The sequence below is a fragment of the Euprymna scolopes genome, chromosome 27 (assembly GCF_053919585.1).
Source record: "Euprymna scolopes isolate OS-2025 chromosome 27, ASM5391958v1, whole genome shotgun sequence".
Taxonomy (NCBI): Eukaryota; Metazoa; Mollusca; class Cephalopoda; order Sepiida; family Sepiolidae; genus Euprymna; species Euprymna scolopes.
Genome location: NC_136508.1, coordinates 115,226,250 through 115,243,839, shown reverse-complemented (window position 1 = coordinate 115,243,839; position 17,590 = coordinate 115,226,250). Strand labels below are relative to the sequence as shown.

At 33.9% G+C, this 17,590-nt stretch overlaps 1 long non-coding RNA gene across 1 annotated transcript in view; it reads left to right on the top strand.

Annotated features, from left to right (window-relative positions):
• The window catches only part of LOC145248786 (uncharacterized), a gene marked incomplete at its 5' end in the record, with an annotated part of 199,585 nt that overhangs the window by 139,605 nt on the left and 42,390 nt on the right, over nt 1–17,590 (top strand). The gene's annotated exons all lie outside the window — the stretch shown is intronic.

The window sequence follows — 17,590 nt, the reverse complement described above, 5'->3', positions numbered from 1 at the left end:
CATCTTACTATTGGCGACTTTACAAGTGAGTTTGTAAATCAATTTTAACGTCATTCGACTGTTAGGTGGAAAGCACACATAAATACGACGTTAATATTTCACACCGGTGGTCAATAAACTGCACGAGTACTCAAACATCTCTCAACCAAACAAAGGTGAAAAAAACTAAACAAATAAAATCAGTAAACGGTCGGTAATTTCCGTAACGCCGACCACAACACTCGTGAAATTCCGTGGAGACAAGTTCGTCAAGGGAGACAATGAAGATTTCCGATTATCTGCCCTTGATTTCTTAGTCTGCCTTTTGCTTATACGCCATATCAACCCTTTTCCACGTTATTTAATGGCGATTTCAGTATTTTGGAATGAAAATGCTTTTTATAGAATAATTTTTTGGGATTTTTTTTTTTTATGATTAAATAAGCGACGTGGTTATTCTATATTAAATAAATGCTGAAATAAAATTATAAATAAATAAAAAAATACAATATAAAACCATCGATAATTTAACACATTCTCAAACAGAAGATTAATACTCGATTTAAAGTTTGCAGCAAACTATTAAAAATACAACAAATTATAAATAAATATACATTTTATTTGACAATGATATCTGTAAAAAAAGGAAACGTGTAGTATCTGTTCTTTTTTTTTTTTTTCGTTTAATGACATGAAATAATTATAGGGTTTGTATTACTGTACACATAGATTCGAAAAAGCTGTCAATAAACAAATATATAACAAATAAATGTTATCAAAGGCAAGATAAATTACTTTTCTACCAAACTGGATATAATTTTCGTGTTTTTATTCAATTTAACATGTTTATTCAGCTCGATAAGCATACAGTGTTTACCGAGGTATTGGAAAATTCGAAATGGCGACCGACTCTCTGTTTAACACGGTAAGTTCGGGAAAAGGTGTTATAAATAATAAACTAGACAAAATACTATTAAAAAACCACCGAATATATGTCAAGTTATGTCACGATAACATATATTGAGCGAATTTCTAACAGTATTTTGTCTAGTTTATTATTTATTACATCCCAGGGTTCTATCCTTGGACCTCTATTGTTCCTGATATTCATAAATGACCTCCCCGACAACATTGCCTCTGAGATGGGTATATATGCTGATGACACTACACTCTATGGCAGACACGACAGGAAGACGAATGAACACATTTCTAAAGAAATGGCAGAAACACTAGAGGAAGACCTCAAATCTGTAGTGGAATGGGGACAAAAGTGGTTGGTCGCATTCAATGCTGCCAAGACTAAACTAGTTTCATTCAATAATTACAAGAAACCCTCTCTACCACCAATAGCAATGGCCAACGACTCTTTATCTGAGAGTCCATCTTTCAAACTCCTTGGCCTAACGTTCACAGGAAACATGAGTTGGAACAATTACATTGAAGGCATTGCCAGGGCCGCTGCAAGAAAGGTAGGCTCTCTCTACCGTGCTAGAAAACTACTAACACCCGAAAGTATCCTGTACCTCTATAAGGCCACCATTCGCCCATGTATGGAGTATTGCTGCCACATCTGGGCTGGTGCATCTGCTACTAGTCTCTCGCTCCTTGACAAGGTTCAAAAGAGAGTCGCAAATCTGATAGGCCCTGAACTGGCATCTAAGCTTCAGCCTCTGTCCCATCGACGAAATGTTGCATCCCTCTGCCTGTTCTACAAGTATTTTAGTGGTGAATGCTCTGATGAACTGCAATCACTTGTGCCCCCACGACGCGAGCACCCTCGACAAACCCGACAGGCTACTAGATCCCACCTCCACACTGTACAGGTCCCTAGATGTAAAAGATCTTTTTACTCCAATAGTTTCTTCCCCAGAACCGCAAGACTCTGGAATTCCATTCCAGGTGCCTGCTTCCCCAACAGTACTGACGTGCAGAAGTTCAAGTGTAACGTGAACCGACACCTTGCTGCCCAAATCCCTACATAGTACCCCAGTAGTTGTTGCCCCTGATAGTAGCCCCCTACACCAAAGTGGCAATTTGCCTTGTTCGGGGTGAAAATGTAATAATAAAAAAAAAATAAAATAAAAAAAAAGACAGACAGACAAATATTTTTAATTTAAATCTAAATTAACGTCTTCTTATTTAATTTGTTAGGTGAAAGTCTACATATATTATTTAAACAAATAAAATCAGTAAACGTTCTTCGTAATTTTTGTACATCTTACTATTGGCGACTTTACAAGTGAGTTTGTAAATCAATTTTAACGTCATTCGACTGTTAGGTGGAAAGCACACATAAATACGACGTTAATATTTCACACCGGTGCACGAGTACTCAAACATCTCTCAACCAAACAAAGGTGAAAAAAACTAAACAAATAAAATCAGTAAACGGTCGGTAATTTCCGTAACGCCGACCACAACACTCGTGAAATTCCGTGGAGACAAGTTCGTCAAGGGAGACAATGAAGATTTCCGATTATCTGCCCTTGATTTCTTAGTCTGCCTTTTGCTTATACGCCATATCAACCCTTTTCCAGGTTATTTAATGGCGATTTCAGTATTTTGGAATGAAAATGCTTTTTATAGAATAATTTTTTGGGATTTTTTTTTATTTATGATTAAATAAGCGACGTGGTTATTCTATATTAAATAAATGCTGAAATAAAATTATAAATAAATAAAAAAATACAATATAAAACCATCGATACTTTAACACATTCTCAAACAGAAGATTAATACTCGATTTAAAGTTTGCAGCAAACTATTAAAAATACAACAAATTATAAATAAATATACATTTTATTTGACAATGATATCTGTAAAAAAAGGAAACGTGTAGTATCTGTTCTTTTTTTTTTCGTTTAATGACATGAAATAATTATAGGGTTTGTATTACTGTACACATAGATTCGAAAAAGCTGTCAATAAACAAATATATAACAAATAAATGTTATCAAAGGCAAGATAAGTTACTTTTCTACCAAACTGGATATAATTTTCGTGTTTTTATTCAGTTTAACATGTTTATTCAGCTCGAAAAGCATACAGTGCTTACCGATGTATTGGAAAATTCGAAATGGCGACCGACTGTCTCTTTAACACGGTAAGTTCAGGAAAAGGTGTTATAAATAATAAACTAGAGAAAATACTATTAAAAAACCACCGAATATATGTCAAGTTATGTCACGGTAACATATATTGAGCGAATTTCTCAAAGTATTTTGTCTAGCTTTTTATTTATTACATCTTTTTCCGAACTTACCGTGTTAAAGAGAGAGTCGGGCGCCATTTTGAATTTTCCAATATATCGGTAAACACTGTTTTTTCGAGCTGAATAAACATGTTTAATTTAATAAAAACACGGAAATTATATCCAGTTTGGTGGGCTGAAATAAGGAACCAAGCAGAGAGCCGATGCGAGGTTAAAGAGACAGACAGACAGAGGATGTAGTTGGAGAGATACAGTACAGCTAGATAGATAGATAGATAGACAGACAGACAACTATTTTTAATTTAAATCTAAATTAACGTCTTCTTATTTAATTTGTTAGGTGAAAGTCTACATATAATATTATTTAAACAAATTAAATGAGTAAACGTTTTTCGTAATTTTTGGACATCTTACTATTGGCGACTTTACAAGTGAGTGTGTAAATCAATTTTAACGTCATTCGACTGTTAGGTGGAAAGCACACATAAATACGACGTTAATATTTCACACCGGTGGTCAATAAACTGCACGAGTACTCAAACATCTCTCAACCAAACAAAGGTGAAAAAAACTAAACAAATAACATCAGTAAACGGTCGGTAATTTCCGTAACGCCGACCACAACACTCGTGAAATTCCGTGAGACAAGTTCGTCAAGGGAGACAATGAAGATTTCCGATTATCTGCCCTTGATTTCTTAGTCTGGCTTTTGCTTATACGCCATATCAACCCTTTTCCACGTTATTTAATGGCGATTTCAGTATTTTGGAATGAAAATGCTTTTTATAGAATAATTTTTTGGGATTTTTTTAATTTTTTTTATTTATGATTAAATAAGCGACGTGGTTATTCTATATTAAATAAATGCTGAAATAAAATTATAAATAAATAAAAAAATACAATATAAAACCATCGATACTTTAACACATTCTCAAACAGAAGATTAATACTCGATTTAAAGTTTGCAGCAAACTATTAAAAATACAACAAATTATAAATAAATATACATTTTATTTGACAATGATATATGTAAAAAAAGGAAACGTGTAGTATCTGTTCTTTTTTTTTTCGTTTAATGACATGAAATAATTATAGGGTTTGTATTACTGTACACATAGATTCGAAAAAGTTGTCAATAAACAAATATATAACAAATAAATGTTATCAAAGGCAAGATAAATTACTTTTCTACCAAACTGGCTATAATTTTCGTGTTTTTATTCAGTTTAACATGTTTATTCAGCGCTCGAAAAGAATACAGTGTTTACCGATGTATTGGAAAATTCTAAATGGCGACCGACTGTCTCTTTAACACGGTAAGTTCGGGAAAAGGTGTTATAAATAATAAACTAGACAAAATACTATTAAAAAACCACCGAATATATGTCAAGTTATGTCACGTTAACATATATTGAGCGAATTTCTCAAAGTATTTTGTCTAGTTTATTATTTATTAATAAATCTTGCGCATTTGGGGTAACGTACCCCTCCTGCCTGGCATCGTGGCGGTTGCACTGGCCGCTGACGCAGACCAAAGTGTAGTGGGGGAAAAGAAAACCCAGGGGAATGGAGGGGGAGGAGCGGACTTTGAAGAAATTAGAGTTTTTGACTTCCCCTCACGGGGATGTCGGGTTAGCAGCTCAGATCCCCCCGCGAGGGGGGGAGAGCAGAGAAGAAAGACGCAGTGGGTGCTAGCGGGCCAGAGTGCCGCGTCGCAATTAAGAGAGAGAGGGGATAGGAATCCCTGCCCACAGAGGGGAGCAGAAACGAAGCACCCGCCCTACCCCACGTCACCCTACCCACTAACTTACCCCAACGGAAGCGAGAAAGAGAGCCCTGTCTGCTCGATCCACTGGGAGAGCAGCGAAGATAGATAAAGTTTGGGCCTGGCAGGTCAGTGCTGCTCAGGCAATTAAGTGTGGAGAAATTAGACCATCCCCTGTCTCTAGAGGGAAGAGACCGGAACGAAGAAAAAACGCATGCAAAAAACCAACAAAAGCAGGTCTCAATTACCAGCTAGTGGTGTTGGTCCCGAGATTCCAGTCTCCCAAAAAAGGGGATCGGTTTCCGGGTCCAAGCTCCCAACTACCCACTAACTTACCCCAACGGAAGCGAGAAAGAGAGCCCTGTCTGCTCGATCCACTGGGAGAGCAGCGAAGATAGACAAAGTTTGGGCCTGGCAGGTCAGTGCTGCTCAGGCAATTAAGTGTGGAGAAATTAGACCATCCCCTGTCTCTAGAGGGAAGAGACCGGAACGAAGAAAAAACGCATGCAAAAAACCAACAAAAGCAGGTCTCAACTACCAGCTAGTGGTGTTGGTCCCGAGATTCCAGTCTCCCAAAAAAGGGGATCGGTTTCCGGGTCCAAGCTCCCACAAATGTGGAGTCGGTCCTTGCTAACGAAGGTTAGTATGAAAACACCTTAACCTATCCCGAAAGCCCGGTGGCGGACAGTTTCGTAACTTAGAGAACAGATACTACACTTTGATCTTGTCACGAGGGCCGAGAAAGTCGTGGAAAATTCAATACATAAAATCAACAGCTTTAATTTCTATGAATCGTCATTCGCGTATCGGTGCGAAGTCAAGTGTCGGCGTTAGAAAGCCGTTCTTAACATGGAGAGATTGGGATACGGCCATTCCGAAAGTCGTTCTTAAAATGGAGAGAGGAGGAGGGCGTTTTGTAACCATTCCGTACAAGCATCTAACAATTTAATAACAACCATCAAATGTTAAATAAAAATAAGATCAATAAAAAAATAAATAAAAATAAAAAAACATCAAATCAAATAAAAACAACGATCAATGTGTCATATCTGTTAACGAAAATATTTTTTTTAATTATTAGCAAATAATTCAAAGTGTAGTATCTGTTTTATTATTATTAATGACAGTTTAAAGGCTCCAAAATCACTTTCGAATTCAACATCAACTGTCGCATTAACTCGCATCCCTACAATTCTGAAATCTCGTCCCAATAGTGTAGAAGCGCCCATTTCAACCTAATAACATGGATTTCAATATCTAATAAAAAACATGTACTAATTTTTATACAAATACAGAAAATAGAAACGGTTACTACGTTTAGCCAGAAAGACATAATTAGTAATTATGCATTTATGTTACCGTGTTTTGTGTTTGCATTTCCTTTTTTGTTTTGTTTTTTTTCGTTTTTTCATTTGAAATTCAAGTTTCACGACAACTTGATTAAAATGTTAGAATACAAAGAATAGATTTCTAAATAACACCGTTTTTATTTCGGCACGGTAGCATAACTGCATATACTTTTGCAGGTTTTTGTTTTTTTCCTATTATAATCATACGTATATTTTGTGTCTATGACGTAACTGTTCCTTAGTTCGTCTTTATCAATGTTACAGCATATTCCAAATATCACATCCATCTGTAGAGTGGTTTATTTAAGTGATATTCATTAACAAATATAGGGTTTGTATTACTGTACACATAGATATAAATTATATTGAAAATTATATATAAAAACGAAATGTGTAGTGTCTGTTCATTTTTTTTTTCGTTTAATAACACGAGGTAATTATAATAACTTAAATAAAATATCATTTTTTTTTATTATTCACTTTAAACATTAAAAAAAAAAACAAGATTATTATTTTACATAAAAGAAATGCTGAAATAAAATCACAAATTATACCAAAAATTACTTACTTTTCTTCTAGTGAAAACTCCCAGTAAAAATACATGTGTCTCTAACCACGACGTTTCGTGAAATGGCAAATTCCACCCAAACATATTTCTTCCCGCGTTTATTTCATGTGAGCACGAGAGAGAGAGAGAGAGAGATGGAGAGAGGGGGAGAGAGAGAGAGAGAGAAAGAGAGAGAGGGGGGAGAGAGAGAGAGAGAGAGAGAGACAGAAAGAGAGAGAGGGGGGAGAGAAAGACGGAAAATAATGAAATTATGAAAGTAATAAAACAATAAAACTTCCACCCACACACCCACACACTCCGCACGTGTTTGCACTCTTGCCCGGGGTCAAACGGAAGTCAAATCAAATACATTACATCTCGTCAAAGTTTTGTTTCTGTCATGACGTGGCGAAGGGTGGGGGTATGAAGCGAATTTGAAATTTAACGAATTTTATTTCAACGCGCCAATTCCTCCCCCTCCCACTGCCTCCCTCTTTCGGATCGTAAAAATAACTGTTTTTTCTTTGTTATTAAATTGTATTTTTTTAAGAAATCGTTACCTTAAAAGTTCAGAAAGCCATTCTTAATGTAGAGAGGATCATGTTAACTATTCTGTCCAATAATTTAATAAGCAGAAGATCTGATAAAAATTCAATTTAACTTGTATTAACACTTTCAATCTCTCCATGATAAGAACGGCTTTCTGAAAAAAAAAACACCTCACAATCTGGAAAGCCGTTCTTACCATGGAGAGATTGGGCTCCCCCCAATTCCGAAAGTCGTTCTTAAAATGGGGAGAGGAAGGCGTTTTGTAACTATTCCGTACAGTCACCTAACTATTTAATAAAAAAAAACATCGGGTTTGTATTACTGTACACATAGATTCGAAAACGTTGTCAAAAAACAAATATATAACAAATAAATGTTATCAAAAGGCAAGATAAGTTACTTTTCTACCAAACTGGATATAATTTTTGTGTTTTTATTCAAGGTAACATGTTTATTCAGCTCGAAAAACATAGTGTTTACCGATGTATTGGAACATTCAAAATGGCGTCTGATTCTCTCTTTAACACGGTAAGTTTGGGAAAAGGTGTTATAAATAAAAAACTATACACAATACTACTAAAAACCCGCCGAATATATGTCCACCTATGTCACGGTAACATATATTGATCGAGTTTGTACAGTATTTTATCTGGGTTTTTATTTATAACACCTTTTCCCAAACTTACGGCTGAATAAACATGTTATATTGAATAAAAACACGAAAAATATATCCAGTTGGGTAGAAAAGTAACTTATCTTGCCTTTGATAACATTTATTTGTTATATATTTGTTTTTATTACAACTTTTTCGAATCTATGTGTACAGTAATACAACACCAAAACATTAAATGTTAAATGAAAATAAGATCAATAAAAAATAAATAAATATAAAATACATCAAATCAAATAAAATAAACGATCAATGTGTAGTATCTGTTAACGAAAATATTTTTTTATATACACGTTGACTTGCCTTGGTCTATAGAATCTAACTCTCATTCAGGTATGCTGAAAACGAATATCGCAAGGAAAATTAGCTGAGACAAATAGTTTTCGAGGATGGTGACAATTGGTATGAAGGGTTACCCCTACATTGACCAAGGTCTTATATGTGGGGTCGGCCCCACATACGGTCTTTGCTGGCAGTATCTGCCGGAACAGATGGTATTTATTTGCTCCCCCACCAAGCAAATTAGGCACAAGGCCAATTTTTAATGTGAGGAGTGAAGAGAGGGGGAAGGGAAAAAGGGGACCAGCTCCCGAGAGGTGGGAAATGGGAGCTGGTTAATGGTCAGGCATGTGGGGTTTCCCCCACATCTGGTCTTTGCTAGTCATAGCTCGTCATAGCCTGCAGTATCTGCCGGAACATCTTGTCACGAGGGCCGGCAAAGTCGTAAAATTCAATACATAAAATCAACAGCTTTCATTTCTATGTATCGTCATTCGCGTATCGGTGCGAAGTCGAGTGTCGGGGTTCTTGTCTCATTGAAGGGGAAGTAAGTTTTTTAACACAGTTGCGTTGGAAATGCATTTCTGCACGTGCATGGCTGGACGATAAGAATAACATTACAAATAAAAGCAATAATTATTATCTTCAAGTCTCTTCTTAAAGGGGCTTTTCGGCTGGCTACGAAGTTACAACTAGCTAATCGACACTCGACACTGTCAATGAGTTATGCGAAACAGACGGACTGTTCCGCTGTATCACAGTTATTAAGTGTGGTTAGACTGAAACTCATCAAAGCCAGTAATCTAAGTTTCAACTAGCTAATAGACATTCGGCACTTTCAATGAGTTATGCGATCACCGCCACTTGTCCAAAAACGGACTGTTCCGCTGTATCACAGTTATTAAGGGTGGTAAGAGTGTAACTCATCAGAGCCAGTAACCTAACTTACAACTAGCTAGTCGACATTCGACACTGTCATTGAGTTATGCGATACACTGCTAATTGTCCAGAGACGGACTGTTCTACTGTATCACAGTTGTAAAGGGTGGTTATACTAAAACTCATAAGAGCTAGTAATCTAATTTACAACTAGCTTATCGACAGTAGACATTTTCACTGAGTTTACGTGTGTGTGTGTGTGTGTGTGTGTGTGTGTGTGTGTGTGCTTCGTTAACATTCGGACTGTCATTTTAAAATCGTTCGGGTATGCTGAAAACGAATATCGCAAGGAAAACCAGCACAGACTGACTATAGACTCACCATCAAAGTATTGAAATATTTTTTATTTTATAAAGGAATCACTACTTATCAAGCCCCAGAGGCCACTCGAGGATAAGGGTTAAAGTGTGTACATACAGTAGTCAATGGACAATATCATAGTAATCGTTAGAAGTGTAAATTTGGTAAATTGGATTATTTAAGAGGAACGGCTCATCAAGAACTTGTTTACATTGGACTTGAAGACGACGAAATAAAAATATAAAGTTGAAAGAACTAGCAAAAAATATCATTTTAACGATGCATTTCAAATCGTAAACTGCCTGTTTACATTCTTTTTTACATTTTTCGAAGATAATAAAAAGTGTAAAAAAAAGCAAACCTTTAGAATCCTAAAAAGATCTCCCGGGAGCATTTTTGCAAGATGAAAAATATACAAACCAAAATAAAGAGAGGAGGCAACCCTGCTCAAAAATATTGCTTATTACATCGCCTAAAAAAAGAAGAAGAATCGGTGGCTCCGTGGGGAAGTAAATTGTATTCTTTTTTCTAACTTGGTTTACCAAAAGTTTTTATTGCTAACATTTATTTTCATGAACTCTAACCACACCTCACAACCCTAATCCGGCCGGTCGGGGAAAAACGTTTTTATTTTTTTAAATTTTCGTGAATACGACAACACACATACGCACGCATGTACACACATACACACACACACACGCACGCACACATAAGCATATCGCTTGTCACCAAGCTAAAGAAGAGAGAGAGAGTGGGGGAAGGAGAGAAAGGGTCGTACGTGCCGGGGTCAAACAGAAGTTAAATGAAATCGATTATAAATCGCTCGACAAAGTTGTGTCAGAACTTTTTATTCTATGAAACTTAAGATTAATAAAACGAAATAATCGTGACCCCCCGTGGAAATTTCATGGCGAATATTTCGCATTCAAGAGAACAAAACGAAAAAGTAGTGAACAAATAAATATATAAGAAAATGAATGTTACCAAAGGCAAGGTAAGTTACTCTTCTACCTAGATCACATTTTTGTTGTTTTAACTTATTTTAAAACGTTTATTTAACACAAACAAAAGTAGCGCACGGTTTTAAGTTAGAACAATAAAGAAGTGTCTGACATTTTACAGACATCTTGTGAGACTCGATAATCGCTCCAAACTCGAAAATTAAGCAAAATACTGGTAGGAACACATCCAATAAATGTCAGCAAACGTTCGAACATGTTTTCTTTTTCACATTAGCGAAACACTTATCAGAGAAAAAGCGAAAATGAGAAGCAAACACAAATGAAGAAGTCGGTTTTTATCGTTGAGCACAAAAACAACAAAAAAAAGAGTATCTAATCTAATAGGCCCCGTGCGTGCTATAGGTCAATCTCCAACGTCTGTCCCATCGCCTCCTCGGTGTTGCATCCCTGTTTACAAGTACTTTAATGGGATGTGCTCTGATGAACCCATAGCACTTATACCAGTGCCCGGAAAACTTGTCCAGAGAAAACTCGTCTCCGGAAAAACCGTACCCGGAAAACTCGAACCGTCAGTTTTTTCAGGTATGCTGAAAACGAATATCGCAAGGAAAATTAGCAGAGAAAAATAGTCTTGGAGCTAGTTTTATTAATGCGTGTATTTTGAAATGTAAATCACTGGCGACCATATATATATATATATATATATATATTATATTTTTAACTTTTTATAACTTTTTAAATTACCGGGTGCTAACCTCTCTCTCTCTCTCTCTCTCTCTCTCTCTCTCTCTCTCTCTCTCTCTCAACGACGCACACACCCACATACACACACACTTGCATAAACACACACACACACACGCCCACGTTCACTCTTCAAACTAAACAAATTTAACTCAGCACACACACACACAAAAATATATATATATATATATATATATATATATATATTATTTTTGAATTTTTTATAACTTTTTAAAGTTTCGGGTGCTAACCTCTCTCTCTGTCTCTCTCTCTCTCTTTCTCCCTCTCTCTCTCTCTCTTTCTCTTGCTCGCTTGCTCGCTCTCGCGCACGCGCTTCTCCGTGTCCTTATATATAGACAGAGAGAGAGGGAAAAGGGGGGAGAGACCGAAAGAGACAGAGAATGTGTCTACGCTCCCCTCCAACATGCTTCAACGCCAACGACGCACACACCCACATACACACACACTTGCATTAACACAAACATACAAATTTAACTCAGCACACACACTCACATAAACACATAAACACATACACACACACACACACACACACTCGCATAAAGGCACCAACACACACAAACACAAAGTATTACTCTGTGTGTGCGTGCGTGCGTGCGCGCATATCACGCCACATTCACTCTTCAACTAAACAAGTTTAAATCAACCAATGAAAAGGCAGCTAGGTAACACAAACTCCATAAAAGGTAAAAAGGTTGCGACATCGACTGCGAACTGTTCGGTTTTTCCCGGAAAAGTTAACGGTTTTCACGGCGATGGTGAAATATAAAAAGAGGCCTAAAACGGGCTGTAAATTCAGTTTGGACCCTGGCAGCGAGATGAGTTCCGGAAGAATAGATGACCAGCCAGTCGACCCAGCTAAGCCGCCGCCCTGCCGCTCCTCTGTCTACTTCTCTGATGTCAAAAAAAAAAGGTATTTCTTGTCGTTTCAAAGTAGATGACGCATTTATTTCAGTTGTGTAAACTGCACAAGTGTTCAAATGAACGTTGTTAGTATGAGCACAGTTCATAAACACGTCGAATTTCTTTTCAAATTTCGACACTTGTGTAGTTTACACGATTTTAACGTTTAACGTCTTTTTATATTTTATTATACTGTTAGAAAGCCAGCCAACAAATATTACCGTGACAATTGTGCAGTTTATAGACCATGCTGTTCTTGGTTAAAATATTTAAATTTAAATCTAAATTAACGTCTTTTTTTTTTAATTTGTTAGATGAAAGCATACATATAATATTATTTAAGGGTGGTCAATAAACTATAGAATTACCGTGACAATTGTGCAATTTATAAACCGTGCTGTTCTGGGAAAAAAATATTAAAATTTAATCTTAATTAACGTCTTTTTTTTTTAATTTGTTAGATGAAAGCATACATATAATATTATTTAAGGGTGGTCAATAAACTATAGAATTACCGTGACAATTGTGCAATTTATAAACCGTGCTGTTCTGGGAAAAAATATTAAAATTTAAATCTAAATTAACGCCTTTTTTTTAAATTTGTTAGATGAAAGCATGTATATAATATTATTTAAGGGCGGTCCATAAACTGTAGAATTACCGTGACAATTGTGCAGTTTATAAACCGTTCTTTTATTGGATAAAATACTGGATGTGTATTTTCCCCCCTAAAGTCCAACCCTATCCTCACCGTGGTAGGGGGGTGTAACGTTGTAGTTTAATAGCTACACGGCTAAATGGGCTCTGGCAAAAAAAAAAAAAAATCCAGAAAATGTCGGCATTAGTTTGTTGCGTCCGTCATCTGGTCGTCTTTTTATACGCTTGCATGTGGCGAGCAAAAAGGCGTGATGGGGGCAGGCTGAAAGGAGAACAATACCCGAAAGATGTAAACCGAACGAAAGAGAAAAATGGGCCTCCCTGCAAGGCCCCGTGTTCTCCCCAGCCTGCTCCCAGTTTCCCCGACTTTGCATGCAACTGGTTTTGAGCTTTTGGAAAGCTCTTTTCTCAGTGTCGGGGTGTTGACTCCACTTCCAAGTTAACAAATAGCTGCAAGTCTGGGTACGGTCCGATTGGTTCCGAAGCTCTTCCGCTGTGAGGTGCGCTTTCGAATCTCCCGAAGGGGGCTACCCTCTAAGCAGGCGACACGTGCTCGTGTTACTATGTAATGCAGGCTTGCCTCGACTCGACTAAGGACGACTAGAGTTCGACTAGATTGTGTGCTCACAAGCCGCTTTAAGGCCGCTTTTATTATTCCTACTGTCTAGGAACTCCGAAACGGTATGGTAGTGCAATTATATATGACCGTCCTCCAATACGAAATGGTAGTGCAATTATATATGACGGTCCTCCGACATGACAGTAGGAATGCCAGTTTTGTGAGCGATCATCGCCGTCTTATGAACACAAACTATTGGTATCTTTACGAATCCTGTTGGGTAGAGAGAACACCTCTGTTTTCTGCTCCGCCTGTTATTCTGAGTAGAAACCGCTTTTTAGGAGATGTTCGCAGCAAAGCTTGTTTTTATATAGTGCCCCTCCTTTCGGGAGTTCATCACCTCGCTGCCCAGACACGAGCTTTCCCCGGTGGAACCTCTCTTTTTTTCTTTTTTTATTTATTTTACTTTCCAGTTTCATGGCGAACGAACAGTCACGAGCAAGTGGTCTGCACCAACAGGAAGATGAGTATAGTATCACCCTTTCTTCTTTCTATTTCGATTTCAGTCTTTGTGATTTGATAATTTAATTTAACTGTTTCCATTGTTCCAGCTTTCACACAGCAGTAGATTATAAACACTATAAACATCATCTCTTTTTTATAGATTGGAACAAGCAATGAAACCTAGCAGCATCACCGTTCCTGTCTGCCACATGTCTTGTGCAGTTTGAATCAAGTATTTCTTTCTTTGCGTTCAAGCACATCTGGGTACACTTAAACTGCGTATGATGTATGTCTTTCTGTTTCTTCCTACATTAGCATCTTGAAGTCTTCGCAGCAATCATTGTCATAGAAGTAGAGTAAGTATTCTTTTTCTTTCCTTCTGTGTGTATATTTCTGTAATTTCAGGTACTCCCCTTGATCATGGTGGAATTCTACTATAAGCTATTGTGAGAATTATGTGGATTGGAAAAAACAACTGAATCCAGCAGCATCACCTATCCTAGCTGCCACATGTTTCCTGTAGTTACAGAAGTCCTCAAGTAAGTGTTTCTTTCTTTGTGTACATGCACATCTGGGTAAAATCAAATTCTAAACTATTAGCTTTATTTAAATGAATGCAGTTATGCTTGTATTTCTTCTCATCAGCTAACTTATGCAACTACAAAAAAAAAAAATAAAAAATAAAGTAGTACATTTGATCATAACCAGAAAGTTGAATATATCATTTTAAAAAAATCCATTAGTTATGTTGTCTCTCTTTATTATATAAATCAAAAAAAAGTTTTTAAATTATTAAAAGAAAAAAAATCCTCACATTAAAAAATATATATATGTAACAAAGAACACAAACAAACATGAAATTGCCATGAGTTTCAGCAAGAAGCAGAACAGAGAAAAAGTGGAGATAACACCTGGGAAGTAACAGGTAAGAATTTTCCTTATTTCTTATCTCAACTAGCACATAGATTTTTTTCAAATATACATTACAAAAAATTACCAAAGTAAAACAATTGATGGAAAAACTAAGCATTAAAATTCAATTAAGCATAAAAAAGATAACTTCTAATAATTATGTCATCTATATACAAATTGTCTCCCTTTAATATGTGTATGTATATATATATACATATATATATATATATAATCAAGGGAGACAATTTGTATATAGACGACAATTATTAGAAGTTATTTTTTTATTGAAATATATGTATATATATATATATTTATATATATAATATATATATTCAAGGGAGACAATTTTTATATAGATCATAATTATTTGAAGTTATTTAATTCAAATATATATATATATATATATATATATATATATATTTATTTCAATTAAAAAAATAACTTCTAATAACTGTCTTCTATATTCAAATTGTCTCCCTTGAATATATATATATATATATATATATATATATATATATTCGAGGGAGACAATTTGTATAAAGATCACATAATCATTAGAACTTATTCTTTTTAATTCACATAAATATATATATATATATATATATATATATATAATATATATATATATATATATATATATATTCAAGGCAGACAATTTGTATAAAGATCAGATAATTATTAGGAGTTATGTTTTAATTGATATAAATATGCATATATATATATATATATGAAAATAATGGAAATAGAAGTTATGTTTTAATTGATATATATATGAATATATATATATATATATATGAATATATATATATTAATATATATATATATATATATATATATATATATATGAATATATATATATATATGAAAATATATATATATATATATATATATATTATACTAGCATGAGTTCCTGCCGTAGCCCCGGTGTTTAGCGGTGTATGCTGCCCCCCTCCCCAATCAAAAAAAAAAGCAGAAAAACGGTTAATTTTAAAAAATTTGACCCCTATTATGAACCTTTACAATTTATTGTTTTGGGCTCCAATGGAGATATTAAGTTAGATCCATGTCCAAGGAAACTATATGTAAAATTTCAAGTGTTTAGACCCATAATTGTCGGAGGAAATTAGTAGGGTTCTCAAAGGCCAAATCATTGAACTTTGACCCCTTAATTGCAAAATTTCTGTTCAAATACAAATCACATAGATTTTCTAAAATCTCAGTACCCTTTGTATCAAAATTTGGAATATGTAGACTAAAATTGACAGAGAAATGTACACACAGACAGACATATTCAATTCTATAGATAGATAGATAGATAGATAATGAGAGACAGAAAGATAAATATATACAATGATTAATGAATTAGTAGAGATAGTTGTTAAATTTTTGGAAATATGTATGGCAATTTGATGATAAGACTTAGAGCTAACTGTTAATATTTAAAATATATACACAGAAATTCAAATGATAGGACTTATATGTAGAGTGCTCAATACATCAGTAGAGCAAGGTAATAACTTAAAAAAAAATGTAAACGTCAATTTAGATAACCACAATTTTTTTGGTATTCTTGTGTGAATATGACATAATGTAATATAAATTTTAATAATTTTATTCTAACTGCTATGATTCTCAATGATAAATCTAAAATGTCAATATATATATATATAAATATTTATATATATATATTTCAATAAAAAAACACTTCTAATAATTATGTGATCTATAAAACAATTGTCTCGTTGTACATATATATATAGATTATATATATATATATATAATATATATTATATATATTTATATATATATATATATATATTTACTTAAAAAAAATAACTTCTAATAATTATGTGATCTATATATAAATTGTCTCCCTTGAATATATATATATATATATATATATATATATATATATATTTCAATTAAAAAAATCACTTCTAACAATTATGTGATCTATATACAAATTGTCTCCCATTTTTTTAGCACTATTTACAGTGTAATTAATAAGTAGAAATCTAAATAAAATATCTTTATTGCTCTATGTCTAATTGAGCACTCTTATATAACTCTAGTTAAATCTTAATGTTTATTTTTCCTGTAATAAAATAAACGTTTTATAATATCAGCTCTGTCTAGTTTTGAACACTATTTGAAGTGTATTAATTAAGTTCAAATCTAAATAAAATGTCTTTATTGCTCTATGTCTAATTGAGCACTCTTATATGACTAGTTGAATCTTAATGTTTATTTATCCTGTAATAAAATAACATACATATAAAAATTGAATATATATAAATATATATATATATATATATATATCAATTAAAAAAAAAACTCCTAATAATTATGTTACATATATACAAATTGTCTCCCTTGAATATATATATATATATATATATATATATATATATATTATATATATTTATTTCAATAAAAAAACTTTTAATAATTAGGTAATCTATGTATTACTTGTCTCCCTTGAATATATATATATATTATATATATATATATATATATATATATATATATATATATATATAAATATATATTTTATATATATATATATGTATTTATATATATATATATTTCAATAAAACAATAACTTCTAATAATTATGTGATCTATATAACAATTGTCTCCCTTGAACATATATATACAGATTATATATATAAAATATACATATATTATATATATATATATTTATATATATACATATATATATATATATTCATTTAGAAAAAAAATA